Consider the following 21,070-nt stretch of genomic DNA (forward strand, 5'->3'; position numbering starts at 1 on the left):
GAATCCTACATAGGGAGCCAATAGCCTGGAACTTTACTCTTTGGAGTTTCTACCCCCAACAAAAATAAAACATTTGAAAAAAAAAAAAGAAATTGGGATGTCATCTGGCATGTTTTACCTGATGCAGTAGCTTGGAGGCATATCTTGCAAGATTTAATATTCACTGCCTAACAAACGGAGCTGTAACCTCACAAAGGATGGAGATATCTTAGATCTCAAAAGAAGTATTTTTTTGAATTACTAATGGGATTTAAAGGTTATTTCGTGGACTTCGGAATGTTTTGTTCCCAATGATTCACGGTTATACCATAACTAGAGAGGGGACTTGAAGGCACACTTTGTTGTTGTTGTTGTCCTCAAGTCATCCCTAGCTCATAGAGACTCTGTGGATGAGATATCTCCAAGACCCCCTATCCTTCACTGCTCTGCTTAGGTCTTGCATATTCAGATATGTAACATGCACACACACATATCATTGCATGCCTTTGTTCTAAACTTGCTTCAGTTCTCGAAGCTGTGGTCCAAAAAAGTAATTTTTCCAAGCAGTGTTGATTTCAACCATGACACAAGGGAAGAATTGCTATTAATAACAGGAACCTTTCATTTTCTTTGCAGGAGTCACACAGAAGTTGTTTGTCAGCAAGAACCAGATTGGTCCTTATACAGGGTCCATTCGTCAGCTGCTCTGTGATGATCCAATGTGTGCGGTGTGAGACAAGGCAGCCAAGGAAGTCATGCAGCTGAGAATGATTGAGCAGAGAAAGTACAGCCAAGAACATATGAAACCACCCTTTCAGTCAGAAGCGCAGACTCCGTTGACAATCTCCATCCGGACGGCAAAGGCTGATTGCCAGGTTAGTGGCACAAGGAAGTTGCAGAAGAACTCCTTAAGGCCACCCATGCCTGGAACCTTTTACTCTAAGACCACACTGGGCTTCCAAGGAAACCTCCAGGACCATATTATGCAGAAATCCATAGCAATGAGGCTAGAAGGCTTCCCTGTGGTTGTAGAGCATTCTCACGGGATGACTAATGTGGAACAGAGGAACACACATCTGCCTAAGCTTATTCTGCTTGGCGAAAGCTACCCTCAGTTGAGGAACAGGCTGTGTTTGAGTCTTCAAGAGAAAGCTGACATTATTGAGATAAACATCAGGTGCAAACAGATCCATTTCTTGTGGGGTCTTCCATCCATCCACATGCAGTCCCTGGCCAAGTTGGTCCCCAGTCCCCCTGTGTGGTCAGCTGCATTGCCCTCCCGGGCACACACATGTGTTGAGTTTGGTCATGCAGAGCCTTCCTTCATAGCACCCAAAGAGAGGAAGATTTTGGAGTCCCATGTCCTGAAGAAGAGGCTTCAGCATGACTGGGGCCTGCCTGGCTTAGTGCAACAATCTCTGAAACGGTTCCTCTTGCCTGTCCCAGCATCTTCAATTCACCTGAACACCATAGCTGGTGCCAAGCTTGAAGTGCAGGTGGTTATTAGCTGTTGCCAGTTCCCTTTTGCTCCCTTGGAGACAATGAAACACTTGGAAGCCCACCTCAGGCGTAAGATCATAGAGAGGTGGTGGGGCCAACCTAGGCGGGTATTAGAGTCTCTCAGAGTGTTCTCTCCTCCACCCATCAAGAGCTGCAAAGAAAATGGGAGGGCCTTTATGTTGCCTTTGGAAGGCTCAGTGAAGGAAAGGGTGCCTCCCTTGATGATCCAGAGCTTTTTGAAAAACCCCACAGTCTCTTCAAGGAAGCATCATCCACAGCTCGGCTGGGACTGGAAGCGGAAGGCACTGCAAGGTCACTTGGCCAAGAAAGCCCTGGAGATCCAGCTGGGCAGAGTTGCTCAGATAGCACAGCAACCTTGGGAAATGACCCATTGTGTGCTCCCCAAAGGCCTCCCCGCTGGAGCAAAACCTCCTCAGCCAAGATGCCAGCAGCTCCTCTTTGTGGATCGGACTGTTCTGGATCACATCCAACTTAATCTTGTGCATAAAATCCTGGTCTACCAGTGGGGACTGCCCACAATATACAATAGGTCTCTTGCCCAACTGCTGCAGGGTGCAGTTTTACCAGTGACTGTTGGTACCTTCTTGCCCAGCAAAGATTGACAGTTCAGCTTCTCTGCACAAGACACCCCATTTCTGGGTCAGGACAGTCGAGATTTACTGGAATGGCATGTGAGAAGCAAGTCCCTGCAGCACACCTGGGGCCTCCCAGGGCTGATCCAGAGATCCCTTCAGTACCTTCTGCCAGACGCTGGTTGTGATTCCCCCCAGAAGGCTAAAGGCAGGGGGGAGGTGGCTTTTTGCCTGACAGAGCTGTCCTTTATCAGCAAGGCCACCCAAGCTCTGTTGGAGAAAAATGTCCACCAGAGAGTCATTTATCAGCGATGGATGCTGCCCAAAAGGGTCCTGGAGTCCCTGAGAATGCTGTTTCCTCCTAAACAGCTTTGCTTTGCAACACTCCCACAGCTTTGGATGGTGGGTACTACTAGTGGAGAACAAGGGAGAACCATGAAAGTGAAAAGGACGATGGGTACTACAGTCTCACAGCTGCTCCCTGCTCCACAAGCTAGTTTTAGGGTGAGACTGCAGCTCCATCTGTCGAAGAAGCGCCTTGAGGTGCAGCTAGAGACCTTTCCACCTGCAGTCACACTTTCTCACAGGTGTACAATGCTGATGTCCCAACAGCCTCTGCCCAAGGTTCTTCTCCCTGACTCCAGGCCCCTGCAGCACCGGACACCCTTCCTGCCATTTGTGCCTGCAGAGGAGTCTATGAGGATGGAGGTGTGTGTGCAGCGTTGCTACCTGAGTTCTCTCTGGGGGTTGGGCCAACATTATGTGGAGGCTCTGGGTGCAGTGGCTCCTGGGCCACACTCTAAGCCCCTCCAGCACAACAAGGCTCCTTTTGAGTTCTTCCCCATGGAGATCCCCTTTCTCCACCTTCAGGACCAAGAGTTTTTGGAACGGCACCTGAGCAAGAAGAGACTGCAGCATGAGTGGGGTTTGCCCAGAACTGTCCAGAGTTCTCTCACAGCTTTCATGCAGTATTTCCCGCAGAAATGTGTTTTCTACAGGAGTGAGGTTCACCTCCAAGTGTTGCAGCAAGAAGTCTTGTTTTTACCTCAGAATACATACCATTGTCTAGAGTTTCATATCCAAAGGATGAAGCTGCAACATCAGTGGGGTTTGCCCAGAAGGATCCTCCATTCCCTGAAGCTGCTGTTCCCAGAAGCAGGAAGTGACAGCTTCCTTGAAGAGAGGAGGACACACGCAGTGAGAAGCTTCCCCAGGGAGTCCAGCTTTGAGGGCCTTCATCCACAACCTTGGACTCTTGGTGCTACAAGTACAGAGCAGGAGAGGAGAAAAACTGAGAGAATGGGAGGAGCAGCCATTCATCAAACTCGGCTGGGTCTCAGTCTTAAGACTGAAGTATTTGGGGACCCTGAGGCACCACTTCATGAAGAAGGCTTTGGAACTCCATCTGGGATATTTCCCTGTCATCCTTACAGCCTCTTGGCGATGCTGGTCATTCACCCTGAGGCAGGCTCTCCCCAAGCCAATCCATCCTGGTGTTAGGCCACTGAGACTCCGAATCCCCTCTTTCTCATTTGGCCTAGAGGAAATGGGCCGAACTGAACTGGCCTTGAAGTGTAGAAGCCTGGCTTCTCTCTGGGGACTGGGGACAAAATATGTCGAGGCCCGTGCTTGGATGGAGGCACCAAGGTTGCCTTTCTCTTCCCTCCAACCAGGAAGGGCTAACTTCCAGTTTATGGACACTGAGACACCATTCCTTCAGGGGCCCTCCAGAGAGACTTTAGAACAACATGTGAGGAAGAAAATGGTGCAGCACGAGTGGAGCCTTCCTTTCCTGGTGCAAAGGTCACTCCGGGGCTTTATGGAAGAAACCCCTATATTGCCCCATCCTTCTAAGACTTTGACCCAGACCTATATCATGCCACAGGAGGTACGGTTCCTTTCAAGGAGCATCCTCCAACACCTAGATGTCCACATTCAAAGGATGAAGCTACAGTGCAGGTGGGGCCTGCCCCAGAGAATCTTCAAGTCAGCAAAATACTTTCTCTCCCTTGCTCCCTCAGGAAGGGTTCTAAGTCCTCAGAGGGTCAAGAAAAAAATAGCTCCAGCTTTCTGGTCTGGAAAAGCTGGGCCTCAAGATTCTACATCTCACACAGTTTCAGGAAACTCTGAGCAGATGTTCTGGGACAAGAGAGAAGCACCAGAGGGGAAATCACAGGAAACAAGTTCTCTTGTCGATTCTGAAATGACCCAGCTTGCAAGCAGTGCTGAGCACTTGCCTTATCCTGCTGAAGCAGTCCATATTCTTCTGGAATTGCACATTCAGCGCAAGAAGATCCGGCATGAGTGGGGCCTTCCAATCACTGTTTGGAGACCCATGCAGGCCTTTGCTCCGGTGTTTCTCGAGCCACCAAAGAGTCCCTGGACAGCCTCAGGTGTGCATGACAGCCATGGAAGGAGATGGGAGGGCCTGATTGCAGAAAGGAGAGGTAGGGCTATGAAAGCACCAGTGGCAAGCAAAGTGAAAGTGGCAAGTGAACACCTGGACTTTGTGTCTCAAAGCATACAGGAAAAGCTGGAGAGCCATGTCCAGAACCTGACCTTGGAGCACAGGTGGCACCTTCCCAAGCTGCTGCATGAATCGATGAAGGCATTCATTCCTCAAGCTGAGGAAATGGCGGAAGAAACCAAACCGAAGACTAAGGCATCAGAGAAACCAGGAAGGAAACTGTACCATGAAAGGGAGGTAGCAAAGACTTCAGTCACAGCTGTTGGTGGAACAGCTTCCTCTATTGAAAAGGCAAGACTGCCTTTCCTCACGGACGAGGCTTCAAATAATCTGGAGTTCCACATCCAGCAAAAGGAAATTCAACATGCATGGGGTCTACCCTCCAAAGTCATCCAGTCCTTGCATCTCTTTTCCCCCTTTTCCATGAAGTCACAAAAATATACTGGAGAGTGCATGGTTAAGACATGCCTAAAGGAAAGAGAAGTGCAGATTATGACTCCAAGTCTCTCTTTCCTCAGATGTGATGCGCAGGAGCGCCTGAGTGCCCACCTGAGACATGTGATTGCAGAGCACAGGTGGGGCCTTCCAGAACGGTCTCAGCAGTCTCTGAAGGCATTTCTCCCTCCGAAAGCAACTTCACTTATAATTGATCAAGAAACAGCTTCTACCTATTCTGAGCGGCTGTTGCCTTTCCTCACAAGTGAGGTCCAGAATTATCTGGAGTTCCACATTCTTCACAGAAAGATCCAGCATGCTTGGGGCCTGCCCGCTGCTGTGCTGAAGTCTCTCCATGCTTTTGCCCCTTTCCCCCTTGACTCACAGAATCACCCTCCAGATTGGCAGAACAATATCAGTACCCATAAAGTTCCACAAGTCATAGAAGAGGTACATATCAAAGAACAGCCACTTTCGTTCCTAAGCCCACAGACCAAAGAGTATCTGGAAGCTCATATGAGGAGGATGACTGCAGAGCACAGATCATAGAATCATAGAATCATAGAATCGTAGAGTTGGAAGAGACCACTAGGGCCATCCAGTCCAACCCCCTGCCATGCAGGAAATCCAAATCAAAGCATCCCTGACAGATGGCCATCCAGCCTCTGTTTAAAGACCTCCAAGGAAGGAGACTCTATCACCTTCCAAGGAAGTGCATTCCACTGTCGAACAGCCCTTACTGTCAGGAAGTTCCTCCTAATGTTCAGGTGGAATCTCTTTTCCTGTAGCTTGCATCCGTTGTTCCGGGTCCTGTTCTCTGGAGCAGCAGAAAACAAGCTTGCTCCCTCCTCAATATGACATCCTTTCAAATATTTAAACAGGGCTATCATATCACCTCTTAACCTTCTTTTCTCCAGGCTAAACATCCCCAGCTCCCTAATTTGTTCCTCATAGGGCATGGTTTCCAGACCCTTCACCATTTTTGTCGCCCTCCTTTGGACACGCTCCAGTTTCTCAATGTCCTTTCTGAATTGTGGCGCCCAGAACTGGACACAATATTCTAGGTGGGGCCTGACCAAAGCAGAATACAGTGGCACTATTACTTCTCTTGATCTAGACACTATACTTCTATTGATGCAGCCTAAAATAGCATTGGCGTTTTTAGCTGCCGCATCACACTGTTCACTCATGTTCAACTTGTGGTCTACTTGGACTCCTACATCCAAGATGGGGCCTCCCTAAACACCTCCAAGAAACTCTCAGAGCTTTCCATTCCTCCTCACCACCTTTCTGGTCTGGAAAAGATGGGCCTCAAGATTCTACATCTCACACAGTTTCAGGAAACTCTGAGCAGATGTTCTGGGACAGGAAAGAAGCACCAGAGGGGAAATCACAGGAAACAAGTTCTCTTGTCGATTCTGAAATGACACAGCTTGCAAGCAGTGCTGTGCACTTGCCTGATCCTGCTGAAGCAGTCCATATTCTTCTGGAAATGCACATTCAGCGCAAGAAGATCCAGCATGAGTGGGGCCTTCCAATCACTGTTTGGAGACCCATGCAGGCCTTTGCTCCGGTGTTTCTCGAGCCACCAAAGAGTCCCTGGTCAGCCTCAGGTGTGAATGGCAGCCATGGAAGGAGATGGGAGGGCCTGATTGCAGAAAGGAGAGGTAGGGCTATGAAAACACCAGTGGCAAGCAAAGTGAAAGTGGCAAGTGAACACCTGGACTTTGTGGCTCAAAGCGTACAGAAAAAGCTGGAGAGCCATGTCCAGAACCTGACCCTGGAGCACAGGTGGCACCTTCCCAAGCTGCTCCATGAATCGATGAAGGCATTCATTCCTGACTTCTGGTGGTAAGACTTCTGGTGGTAATGGCGCCTTGAAGAGACCCACTCCAAGAAGACTCCTGGAGGTTTTCTCGCTCTGCATGGCAATTTGAATCAAAAGAAGTACTTTTTATTTTTCAAAAATCTCTCCAAGAAAGGCGAGATCAGAGGGGGTTCAGCGGAGGCTCAAAAACTACACAAGAATCCTGTGGAAGCAGAAGTAAGTCTGGACCCAGAGGAACCCTGGGCTGAAACAGAAGTTGTAATCAGGGGCTGAAGAGCAATCTACGGCCATGCAGGAGAAGCGCGGACATATCTTACACAGAGGTGCCACCACATTTTTAAACTATATTGTTGAAGCTGCTGTTTCAAATGGTTGTGATGAATGAACTGACATAACATCTGGGGTAAGAAGTACAGGAGAGAAAAGAGTGAGAAGGGTGCTGATTTTTGCCATTGGACTGTTAATAAGGATCTAGTCTGGACAAATAAACCCCTGGAGATTTACAATACAAAATAGTGGATTTGAGACAGAATTGGAATGGTGCTGCTCTTTATGGATTTCTTTAGTTCAAGATTTGGGCAGAGACTGAGAGGACTGAGGAACTAATAACAGGACTGTGACTATACTTTTGAAATACAACAATGGCAGTCTAAAGGGTTAAAATAAAAACCAAAAACCTACCCCCCTTTTGTTTATCTGGAGAACTCCGCGTCCCATGGTAGACGACCTTGGAGAAGCGAGGAGTGGAGAGGAGAAGAGGCGAATAGGATGAGACTGACTGTTTGCTGTGGAGACGGAGGCTGGAGTAGTGTGAGAGAGAGGAGGGGAGGAGAGGAACGAAGAAGGAGGAGTTGAGAGCAGATTGACAAAGATGGAAGAGGTGACGGAGGAAACCATAGAGTGGAACGTGAGATAGATGGAACCAGGAAATAAGAAACTCACTATCATAGAGAAAGAGGATAGAGAGCCCAAAAGAGCAGTACTATAGAGAACAGATTGGGACAGCAAGATGAATCCCAAAAGGAACACAAGAGCAAATACTCAGAATCAGTTCTGAAACTTCAGTCTACAGATGAACTTAGAAGTGTGGACATAAATCAATTAATATTAGAGAAGGCAGAAGGACTTTCTGCAAATCTTGCCCAAGAGATTTCTAAAAATCTTGCCCAAGAGATAAATAAATTTAAAAAAGAGATAAAACAAGAGAAAGAGCTGTAAAATTGAGAGGCATTGTGGAGGAGAAAAATGAAAATTTGATGGAAAAATTATTCCCAAAATAGCTCAATTTTTGGGCAGAGAAGTAACCAATTTGGAAACAGAGATAGATAAATTATACCGCGTGAACTCACAGGTAGCAAAACAGAAAGGGGTGCCATGTGATATCTCACTCCACTCTGTCAGAAAAAGGACTAGAGATGCTTTTCTAAATAAACATAATGAAACACCTTTCGAATATGATGGACAAGAAGTGAAAGTCTTAAAAGATATCCCAGCTAGACTACTTCGTAAAAGACGTGAGTACACGAATCTGACAGCCTTCTTGAGGTGAGAAAAAATACAATATAGATGGGAAATTCCGGAAGGAATAACATTTTGGTGGGGAAAAAAAGAATCAAAATCTATACCCCAGAACAAGCAAAAGCATTTCTGAGAAAAAGGAAAGAGAAAATGGATGGAAAGGAAATGGAAGAAAATGATGAAAATGGTGACTCGAATAAAGATGACCAAGTGGATCAAGAGGAAGAAGAGGAGTATTAAAGAGGAGCTGCAGCAGGCAATATAAGCCTAAAACACCATACAGAAGATGAATCCACCTTTTATGAAGAAGAGAAAGGAGACAAAAGAGAAGAAATGAGATTTGACCGAGGTGATAGATTAACAGACTTGGAATATCAGGTGACATACCCAGAAGACATAATAGAAGACTTAGACTGGAATGATCAACAACAACAAGAAGACGGAGAAAACCAACTGGACAAATACTTTGATAATTAAGACTGAGATTAGTAAAGATTGAATAATTCGTAAATAAGGTATTTGTAAGTGCATAATGGGTTCACACAATAATCTTGAAAATATGTACCTGGAATGTACAGGGTTTGAATACCTCCCAGAAGAGGGAAAAAATATTCCACTATCCAGGAAAGATGAAATTAGACATATGTTGCCTGCAGGAGACTAGAATTAAAGAAAAAGATAAGAAATATTTGCGATGTAACAAATTAGGATAAGAATTCGTTTCTGCAACTAAAGTAAAGAAAAAAGGGGTGGTAATGTATGTAAATAATAAATACGAGGCAAAGAAAGTATGTGATGATCCGGAAGGATATTTCTTGGCGGTAGAATTGTCATTCATCCTGCAAAAGATATTAGTGATTGGTATATACGGCCCTCATACAAATAAAGGCAAATTTTATAAAAAAAATAACCGAGACATTAATTGAATGGGACTATGAATCATGTATAATGGTGGGAGATTGGAATGGGGTGGTAGATACAAAATTGGATAGGCAGTCAGATAAATTAATGAAAAAGAACCAAGGAAAACTTCCAAGATAATTTTTTGAGATGATGGATTTGTTTACAACGCAAGATGTCTGGAGAGCAAAACATGGGGAAACAAAAGAATTTACTTTTTTCTCAAATAGCCATAAATCGTGGGCGAGAATTGACAAGATTTGGGCCTCCACACATATTATTTCAAAAATCAATAACGTAAAGACACATCCAAATATTTGGTCAGATCACAACCCTGTTAGTGTTGAATTTAGATTTGAGAAGAGAGAATATAATTGGTCTTTAAATCAAAATCTGTTGAAAGATGAGAAGGTTGTGGGAGAAATCAAAATAGATATCGAGATTTTTTTTAAGGAAAACATTAACAGTGAATGCCCAATGTGGATAATCTGGGATACCTTGAAAGCTGTTATAAGAGGCTGTTTGATAAAAAAAGGGGGGCAGAACAGAAAAGAAAGAAGGAAGAGAAAATGGAGGAATTGAATAGACAACTAATAAAATGGGAAAATACTTTAAAGAAAGAGTGGAATAATAAAGAAGCAAAGCAGGAAATTAAATATATTCAAAAACAAATAGAAATATTAACAACAGAGGAAATAAACAGAAAGTTGAAATTTTTAAGATATAGATATTATGAAGCAGCAAACAAACCAGGGAAAGTATTGGCATACTACCTAAAAAAGAAAAGAGCTAAAAGAACAGTCTTGAAAATAAAAGAGGGAGGGAAGATTATAACAGATACAGAGGTAATAAAAAAAGCCTTTCATAAATACTATTCGACATTATTTAAAGAGGGCAAATATAAAAAAAATAAAATTGAGAAATACTTGGAGCAAGTCAAAATAAAAAGCCTAACAGATGAACAAAAGAAGTTGCTAAATGAACCCATTTAAAATGAAGAACTATCACAGTCTATTAGGAGAAGTAAATCAGGTAAAGCAGCGGGCCCAGACGGTTTTCCTAATGTTTCCTATAAAACATTCAAAGGTTCAATATGTCCCTTTTTTAGTAGAAACCATGAACCAAGGTATTAGGGATAAATTACCCCAAACATGGAGTCTGGCCAATATAATCCTAATCCCAAAAGAAGATAAAGATCTATTAGACTCCAAAAACTATAGGCCAATTGCTTTGTTAAGCACAGATTATAAATTACTAGCCTCAATTTTGGCAAATAGGCTTAAGAAAATATTAACAAATTGGATTCACACAGACCAAAATGGCTTTCTCACCGGTAGAAAAATAAAGGATAATATTAGAAATATAATTAATATAATTGAGATACATGAAAAAATATTCATAAAAAATTGTCAATGATTTTTCTAGACGTGGAGAAGGCATTTGATAACATTAGGTGCGACTTCATGTTTGGGGAACTAAAAAAATGGGGGTGGGAGAAAATTTTCTTACCTGGATTCAAAGAATATATACATCTCAAGAGACAAAAGTATTAATAAACGGAGAGAAAACGGAAAAATTTAATGTAAATAAAGGTGTCAGACAAGGATGTCCCCTTTCTCCACTTTTATTTATAATCGCATTAGAGGTATTGTTAAATTTAATTAGAAAAGAAAAAGCAATAGAAGAGTTACAGTGGGAAATGAAATATACAAACTGAGGGCCTATGCAGATGATCTAGTTTTAACAATTGCAGAACCAAATGAGAGTGTAGAAAATTTGATGCTAATTCTTAGACACTATGGAAAAATTAACGGGTTACAAAATTAACAACGCAAAAACAACAATGCTCTCTATGAATTTATGAAAAGAAGAAGAAGAAAGGATCAGGGAGAAAACCAGGTTCCAAATTTAAAAAATGGTAAAATATCTGGGTATCACAATAACAATTAATAACAAAGAATTATTTCTTAACAACTATGGTAAAATTTGGAGAGAAATTAAAAATGATATGAAGAATTGGAATAAATTAAAATTATCTTGGATGGGTAGAATCGCGACGATAAAGAGGGTCGTTCTCCCAAAAATGATTTTTTTTATTTTCAAAATCTCCCAGTAATTTTGAATAATGCACCATTTAATATGTAGAAGAAGGACTTGATGGAATTTGTGTGGCAAAAGAAAAAAGCAAGAATACAAAATAAAATTATCCAGGATAAAATAGAAAAAGGGGGGATGGCATTTCCAACTCTGAAATGGTACTTTGAAGCATGTGTTTTTGATTGGTTTAAATTAGAGAACAAAAGACTATTAATGTTGGAAAGTTACGAATTAAGATATGGGATACATGCATACCTCTTTTATGGAAAATTAAAACTGGACAGAAACTTTAATAATAATCTAATACGTAAATCACTACTCAAAATCTGGAACAAAAATAAATGGAAATGGTGTAGCAGAGTACCACTCTGGGCATCTCCAGCGGAGGCCCTGATCAGAAGAGAGCAATAACTGGATTAGATACTCTGATATTTTAAAGAAGACACAAGACAAATTTATAATGAAGACACAAGAGGAATTAATAGGAGAAGGAATAAACTGTAATTGGTTCTCATACAGGCAACTGGCAGAAAGATTCAAAATGGATAATAAGTCAATTGGGATAGGACCTGGAGACCAGGAATTTGAAAATATAATAAAAAATGGGGAAGAATAAAAGAATCTCGAAGTTTTATAATTTAATTTTAAAATGGGAAATGGAAGAGGAAACAGTAAAAGTTTATATGATCAGATGGGCTAAAGACCTTAATCAGACAATTGAGATGAAACAATAGGGAAAAAATTGGAAAATTAGATTCAAATATACAAGCAGTATGGAGATGGGAGAGAATCTATACAAATTTATGTACAGATGGTACTTGACACCATATAGAATTTCCAAAATGTTTTAAAATGTTAATGGTAATTGTTGGAAATGTGGGGGGAAATTGGGAACATACTTGCATGTATGGTGGAATTGTGAGGTAGCAAATAAATTATGGAGATCAATCCATAAGGAAATGAGAAAGATGTTTTATATAAAAGAGTGCGTGAGCCCAAAGATGTATTTATTAAATATCATTGAAGATGAAGATTTGGAGAAAGAAGGAGGAAAAGTTATATTTTTCACAATAATTGCTGCCAGAATGGTTTACGCGAGGTGCTGGGGGAAAAAAGAGGCCCCGCAAATAGAAGATTGGAAACTTAAAATATATGATATATTTGCTATGGAAAAGCTATCCTGTATAATGAAAATAACAGTCTCTACAAAGGTTCTATAAAGATTGGGAGCCGTGGGTGGAATATGTAAAGTTAGAAGGGGTTAAGAACCGATGGATAGCCTTAACAAGTGAGATAGAAGATAGGAAGATAGGAATTAAAAGGAAGATAAGAAGAGAGCGACTAGAAGAAGTATAAGGATATTAACTCTGTAAAGCACTGGGGAATTTGCTAAAGTAATTGCTTAAATGCGATATTTGATTTTTCAAGTATGATTTATAGATGGGACAGAAAGTAGGGATTAGACACAGACATATCAAAATATATTCGGTACATGAATAGAAGGTTTAAGTGATGACACTCTCTGGATAATAGTGAAGGATCTTTATAAGAGATAATAATAAGTAAAAACAATATTAACACGTTCATAAAAATCCCCCCAAACAAATCTTGCTTTTGCCATTTTATATAAGAGATGCCATTTCACTATTCCATTGTCTATAATGGGACTTAAGCATCCTCAAGTTTTGGTATCAGGGGTCCTGGAACCAAACCCCAGTGGATACCAAGGTCTCAGTGTATATTATATAAACAATATATATTATATAAACCTAGGGACTGTGAAAGTCCAACAAACCCCACTTACTGTTAAACAATCATTGGGATCAGTAGGGATCCATCCTTCCTCAATCAAGAAGTGGCTGATGTTTCCACTTCTCTATCATTTCCTGACTGAGGGGGGTTTGCAAGGGAATACAGGCTCCTGGCAAAATATTTCAAGTGGTTGAGTTTTTTAAAAGAAGTTCTAAAGGAAACCTCTCCTTATAATTCTTACACCATCCTAAAGCATCTATTATAATGAAAAACTTTAATATTCATTTGACCATCTTTTATATGGGGGTAGAAGATAAATTTATTTGGTTCATGTTTCTCTAGGGAACTATTCTTTTTTACAGGGATGAAGATTAGCAGTAGGAGAGAGCACTTGGAGATCATATGGATTTCACTCAGAAATCCATATGATCAAATGTTTCTGATACATACGAAGGTATGAAAACCATACCTTTGAAGAGGATCCACAATTTTAAAAAGTGTACAGTTTTTAAAATGTGCACAAATACTGTTTTCTCAATCTAAAAAGATCCTCAGGAGATGGCTTTCTCTCCATCCCATCACCATCATAGGCACATTTGGTGAGGACTTCTGTAATTCTTTCATAGCTGTCCTCCCCATTCTTAGGGGGCTATATAGATGGGCGGCTAAACGCCACCTCTGTGTGCCTCGGATCAATGCCTCAGCAGCCGCACGCTGCAGCACTGATTAGCGCTCCAAAAGAAGCTGCTCTGAGCAGCTTCCTGAAAGGAGTGTCATTGGCACGCTCATGCACCATGATGACACCCCTTCTGGCCAGTGCCGTTTGGGTGCTGTGCACCACAGACACCATCATGTGGCATATGTACAGGCATGCGCCATGATGGCAGCTGAGCAGCAGAACTAGGGCTGGGAGTGTGTGGACGCTGAACCCTAGTTCAGCCTTACTCCGCAGTCAGGCCAGCACAAAGTGCCAGTCTGTACTGCCTCTTAGTTTTCTTCTGATTTCTTGACTGTAGTCCCCATTCTAAGCAATGTTTGATGCATTTAATTACATAAATGAATATGTATACATAAATGTCACTAAAAAAATGAAAATGAAAATATGTGCAAAAATGCTTATATTTAAAATCATTCATATCTGTTCCTACTTGGACTATATTAGGAAACATATTGCCAGTGGATGCACCTTTGGTGATAATGTATACATTGTTAGAAAAGTCTTTGGGATGGGTGATGTCTCTTGCCCTCGAAACCCCAAACTGGTACCAACTGGATCAGATGCAGTCTTCTCTGGAACTCAGGATCAAAGCCAACTCCAGCACAGGAAAAGCTTTCAGGAACAATGCCTAGTGAAACAGCTGCTTAATTAATGAAACAGACTTCAGCAGACTTCATTCATTGAAGGATTATTTGTTTTAGGTGCATTACAGACCGCCCAAAAGCAGACGGTCTGCCGCCGTCATCATTAGCTGCGCCGAGAAGCCCCAGCGGCCATACCGCGAGGCTTCCCAGCGCAGCTAAAAAGAAGCGCCGAAATGGTGCTTCTTCTTGGCACCCGGAAGTGGCACCACGAGGCGCGCACTCGTGGCCTCACTTCCGCCGTGCCACGTCTGGACGCTGTGCGTCCGAGACGTAAAGATGGCAGCACCCGTGTGGACGGGCGCCACCATTTACTACATGCTCCGCGCATACTAGGGACATGGCTGGTTAGGAAGGTAAGACCCTTCCTAACCCTAGCATGCCCCTTTCTAACCCTAGTATGCACAGAGCGCATACTAAATGGCGGTCTGTAACACGCCTTAGTTACTGTTTACAAAACTAATAGCTACAAGTACTGTATATCACATTCTTCTCTTTCAGAGAAGTTGTCTAGAGATTTGGGGTTGATAGCTACCAGTATATTGATGACAGGTGTTATCAACTCTACTTCTCCTTTCCATTGAATTCTAAGGAAGATGTATTACTTCAGATCAGTGTAAGCCATCTGTAATGGGTTGAATTAGGGTGAACAAAGCTTAATTCAGATAAAACAAGATGTTATTTTGGACAACCAGAAGACAAAGAACTGGGATTCTGACTGCGTTGGATGGGTTATGATGCCCCTGAAGGCAATTGGCTCCAGGTACTCCCAGATACATTACTACATTAGAAGTAGTGTGTCAACTCTGGTCATTCCTGGAGGTGTCATTCTGATGCATGCATTTGTTATGTCATGTTCCGTATCCTGTAATGCACTCCACATGAGTTTGGATTTGAAAAGTGTTCAGAAACGTCAGCTGGTTCAAAGAGCTCATTCAGACAGCTAACTGGGTCTGGTTATAAGGAGCACATGTCACCCTTATTAAAGCATCTGCACAGGCTACCAGTCTGTTTTCAGGCATAATTAAAAGAGCGGTTGCAACATAAAATCCTGCATGGTTTAGGTCTAGGCTAGGTATATGTGTGTTATTTTTCAACATGGCTTTAGTTGTTACAAACCACATGACCCCTCCTCCAGTTGCTACTGAGTTGGACCATCTAATGAGAATAGAACATGTTTATTCAATGTATCAAGGCTTAACAGCATGGGAAACTGCCCTTTCTGTGTGTCCTATATCTTACCCTTATTAAACTGTTCAGAAGAGGGAAGACACAAAAAGCTTCCACCAATGTGGCTTAACAATTATCTAGCTATATTATATCTGAAATCCTCAGTTCCCTTCTGTCACTGTTATAATTAACCCAATAACCTCTAATTTATGGTTTTGATCATGTTATATCTTTTCCATTTTCCCCAGAAAACAGCTGTTATATCTGATTCCATGTATGTGTGGGAGACCTATCAGATGAAGAACAAAGGGAACACCTAATATTGCATAGCAGATTTTTAAAAAGCTGTCAAAGGGCCAAATTAGTGAAATGCAAGAGACAGTGAATAGACTCCCATTATTTCTCTTTTACTAAATGTCAGTCATGGGGTGTACAGGGAGGGTTCAGAATTTGATCGAATGAAACTGTGTGAGGGGAGAGGATAATTTGGAAAAGCCATTTGGTAGTGGTCCCTAATATGTGGTACAAGAAATTCAGATGCCTCAAGAAAATTTATTTGGTGGCCCTCTACTCTTAAACGACAGATAAAAACAAACAAACAAAAACCCTGATAGTTCAGATTTGCATTTAGACCAGGCTACTTCAGTGGTTTGAGTGCTCAACTAGGACTCCAAGAGACCAGAATTTAAATACCCACTAAGCCATAGGAACCAAGGGGGAGTAATGTTTGGCTACTCACACTCTCTTAGCTGTAGAAAAGGCAAAGGCTAAACCTCTGTTAGACTTACTAAAAGTCAGCATCAGTTTGAAAGCACATAAGAACAACTTTTTGAGACTGCAGTTGCCTAACTTCATCCACCTACTTTGCTGTTGCCTTATCTTGCCTTGCTGACAACATTATTATGGGTTTTTTAATGCTGCTATATTGGCATATGTGGATTGGGTGCAGCACTGATCCACAGGATGTTGGAGATAATCCTATAGTAGTAGCCCTAGCTCAGACAAGAGGCTGCTGGTGGAGTGTAGCAAGATGCTTTGTTGGTTCTTCTATAGGTCAAAAGGATAGGCAAGATAAATAAAAACCCTTCACACATGGACAATGCCCCTCCCTGCATTGAAATCTCAGGAGAACATGGGGGGCTTGGATTAAGAATATATGGTCTGGAGTCTTCTGGATACAGGAGATAGAGGAAGCAGCAAAAACCATTTCAATCCAAGTTGGAGAAGAACTAGGGCATGGGTGGAGGAACATTTCCTTTTGGCCCATTGATCAAACTCAATTTTCCTCTGAATTAAGCTAATATCTGATGACATCTAATTTATTCATGTTCTTAAATAGTATATTTTTAAAACTAAAGGAAAACAATGGCTGACGTAATTACTTTAGTGTGGAAATGCAACATGTTAAATACAAAAAAGATATTTTATCTGGTAAATACTTAGAAAGCTTGTGAATTTGAATAGCACATTCCATACCAAAACACCACACACACTGGTTACAAATTTAAGTATTTACAAATTCTTGTGTAAGAACTACAGGATGGGGCTAAGGGCATAGGGTGGGAACAAAACAAAGTGGCCAATATAATGCATAGGACAGCGCTGTGTTTTGTACACTTGGTGGAAACTAATCTGAATTGGTAAGAATTACATCTGATCCTGCTCCTTTCTGTTTTGTCTCTATTTGGTGTTCTTAAAGATCCCTTCAAAACCTTTACAGTCTGGCTGTGCCCCAAAGAGTGTCTGTGTGTGTGTTTTAAAGACACTGCATATTTGGGCACTGGAAATAACATCTAAAATGCTCTCCCAGTCACAGGATATATCAAGAGCAGACAGCTGGAGAAACCCCTTGAAATCCTACCACAATTGCTTATCTGAAGACCCCACAAGACTGGGAAAGTACTGCAAATATCTTTTCCCAGTGTCCCAGTCTGAACTGCATCAGAAGAGCTGAGGTGCTACCAGGTTGACAATGTAGGTTTTGGAGGTCATGTTTGGTTGTTAATTACTATAAACATGAATTCCCAGTAGATAAGAGATAGAAAATCTAGTTTATTATGTCATCACTACTCAACGGGATAACAGCCAGGATCGCTTGGTGGTCTCTTATACATAGGCTTACCATAGGTCAAAACCAACCACAATGACTAATGCAAACTATAGTTTATCTCAGCTGCAGGCACTAGCCCCCTGAGCTGCCAACCAGAGCTCAATTCCATGGACCAATTTCTCAGACGTTAACCTCTTACTACTTACCTTCACTCATTCACGTGTCTCAACTCCAGATGAAAAAGCTGAACAACCTTCATCCAGGGCTGGAAGTCTTCCATCAGCTGTGTGATATCGTGGTGCCTCATGGTGTGTATTAAGAATCAGTGAAGTTCATATTCTTTCTGTTAATTAGATTAGAATGGTCAAAACATTTGGTTCAGATTATAATAGACAAATAGAAAGAGAAAGTACTGTCTGGTTTGATCCCAGAAGTGTTACTATCTAGCCAATGAGCAGAGAAAATTCCTTGATTCTATGGTTAATAGTTCATAATTTCTATGTGTGAAACAGCACTGTCTATTTTATTTTATTTTCCATTTTTGAAAAGGCACAGTAGAGAAAAATAACAATTGGAAGCCAATTTTCTATTTGCAATTTACCAAAATTAATAAATGACCACTTATAGCAATATCCAGCCAGCAAGAAGAAATTGATATTTCTGAAAAGAAGGGGGGGTCAATTATTTAGGCAATTATTTAGATGAATTAAAATCAATTGGCACTGACAAAATAGAATTATGCAAGAAAAGAAAGACAGAGGAAAGAGGGAAAATCTTTAAGCATTTCACTCTGGGCTGTTTCAGTTTTAAATGACTGGTTAAAACAAGGGGGGGGTAAAGTGCTCTTGATTTCAATAATATTTCATTGATTGAGTTTAATAGGATTTTTGAGAGTGCAGTGTGATCTTACAAGACACTCTGATGACATTTACAGAATGGTATATAAAATACACTGAGCATTGAAACATGAATAAATAGGTATTTGTAGACCCCTTTTCAGCATGCTTCTTTTACAAAATGATTTTAGTTCATTTAAAATATTTTTCCCCAATTTAATTTAATTTAAAATTTTGTTGTATTGTACCCGAAATGGGATTAAAGCACAGATAAGATAGGTAGTCTTAAATATTTTCAAGTAGCTTTTATTTTGAGTTTAAAGAATATCACTTTATTCCTCTGTCCTACTTAAAATAGATGCAATCCTTGTATGAGAGCCTGCAAAGAAGGTACCACCACTAAGCTAAATAAGCCTCTTTGTTTGCGTACGGGTAGGATTAAAGATATGACTAGGATTCATGGTTCTGAGGTAGTCAAATCCCCAAACCAAACAGAAACCAACCTCTCTCAGTGATGTAGAAATCAGTATGTAAGACTATGGCTTGTGAAACCCACATCCAAATCTCCATAGTCTTGAAGCTCTCTGGATGATCTTTGGCTAAGCATTATTCCTCAGCCTCACTTTCCTCACTACAGCTGCATCTACACTGCAGAATTAATGCTGTTATACACTGCATTAACTGCCACGACTCAGTGCTATGGACTTCTAGGATTTGTAGTTTGGGGAGCTATTTAGTCTTCTCTGTCAGAGACTTCTGGTGCCACAACAAACTACAAATCCTAGGATTCCATAGGATGTCACCATGACCATTAAAGCAGAGTGAAACTGCATCAGTTCTGCAATATGGCATTAGCTACAGTTGATATAATTGACTCTTCCCTCTGCGAGTACCTGGTGATGGTTAGGGATGGGGAGAAATATGTTGGAGTCACAGTCCTGTGTGGAATCCGTTTTACATTTTCTGAGATAGGAAGTTGCATGGAATTAATTTTGCCTTGTAGTTATGAGGGAAGTGTTGCTGTTTCAGAGTGGAGGAAATTTGCATTTGAAAAAATATACCCCATTGAAAAGAAAAAGGTATTCAAAAGAGTGTACTATTTAATTAATGTATATACGTGTGTGGATTCATGAATTCCCAGATGAAGAAACCTCATAACTATATAGTATCTGAGCAGAGTGAGAATGCTGACAGAAAACTGAGAAAATCAATGAGAACTAGATTGACACATTTTCACATCCCTACTGGTATTATATAGTGCTAGAAAAATAAGATTGTGTATGGGTGTCAATTTCATGAGCACCATTGCTTTGCCAGTGGGATATAAAGCTTGTGGGATATTTGTATTTGCATGAGTATTGTGAATGAAATCACATAACTGGGAGAATGATCAGAAAGCAACCTAAGAGTATTCATGCTATTAAGATTTCAATCTAGGACCCAGTTAGGGCTCCAAATGGAAAGAAAATTGCATCCTATATACAGACATCTAACTTTTTCAGTCAGGATGAACCTTTCTCATCTCCGTCTTCTTGAATTCAACCAAACCAACAAAGTTCCTTATGTACTAAATGGTGTGTACTTATAAAGGATGAACTTTAGATATATTTTTTAGATATTCAGAACCTAAAAGTCTTTGCTCCTGATGGCGTAGACATATGACTCAGTGGAACATTAACAATTTTCCCACAAAATAATTACTGATGAATTAAGTACAAGCTTGAGAAATGTCACCAAAAGGGTAATTTTCAAGAAAGTTGTAAGTGCTGGAAAACCAAGAGAGCAGCATGCAATTGTCTTTTCAGTCACACTCACAATGGTCACCATAGCAATGTTATAATTAGGGTTTGATTGAATCTGAAATTATAATGGAATCGAACCTTTTAAACTCCCACATGGCTACATTTTAATGCATATATACTAATTCTACTGTATACTGGTAACAGTGACAGAATCATTTGGAAAGAGCTACTACATCGCCTAGTAGGAGATATAATTGACAAGTGGCAGGATGCCACATCAATCAAAATGAATGTGACTGGTGATGCTCCAAGCATGTTTAATATAAATACTTGTTACTGATTCTACACCTTTCAAAACTCTGAGCTGTTAATAATTTTCCCCTCAGTGGTGGCATTTTTATAAAGGCCATTCATTATCATCAACACCACTGAAATGTGATCATAAAATAATGTATATGTGTTTATGTGTCATAATTGTATATAAAAGTATATACTTGTTAGTCATTCTAAAAAAAACACACCCACTTACAAGCACACACCTAACACAAACAAATACCCCCCTCTTTTTTCAAGAAGTACACGAGATTGATTGAGGTCCATTGGCTGGTACCAATCCATTAACTATTAGCTGCCAGTTGACAGCTGGTTTTCAGGAAATAATGAAACAACTGTAGCCAATGGGCACCATGCTGAAGCATTAAAGAGCATCATAGCGATTCAGAGCTGAAGTACTGGTACACTAAGTGGTGAATCTTTTTTTTTTAAATTAATTTTTTTTCATTTCTTTACAAACACCAAACCATCATAACATGATAACATTACACCATAAAAGAACATTTGACAT

General features: G+C 41.0%; 1 pseudogene; it reads left to right on the plus strand.

Moving 5' to 3' along the window:
• Positions 1-734: 734 nt before the first annotated feature.
• On the plus strand, positions 735-5,523 carry LOC149311397 (uncharacterized; annotated as a pseudogene).
• Positions 5,524-21,070: the final 15,547 nt, after the last annotated feature.

Source organism: Sceloporus occidentalis, unplaced genomic scaffold (assembly GCF_023333645.1).
Source record: "Sceloporus occidentalis isolate IW3139 unplaced genomic scaffold, rSceOcc1.0.p SCAF_6, whole genome shotgun sequence".
NCBI classification, from domain to species: Eukaryota; Metazoa; Chordata; class Lepidosauria; order Squamata; family Phrynosomatidae; genus Sceloporus; species Sceloporus occidentalis.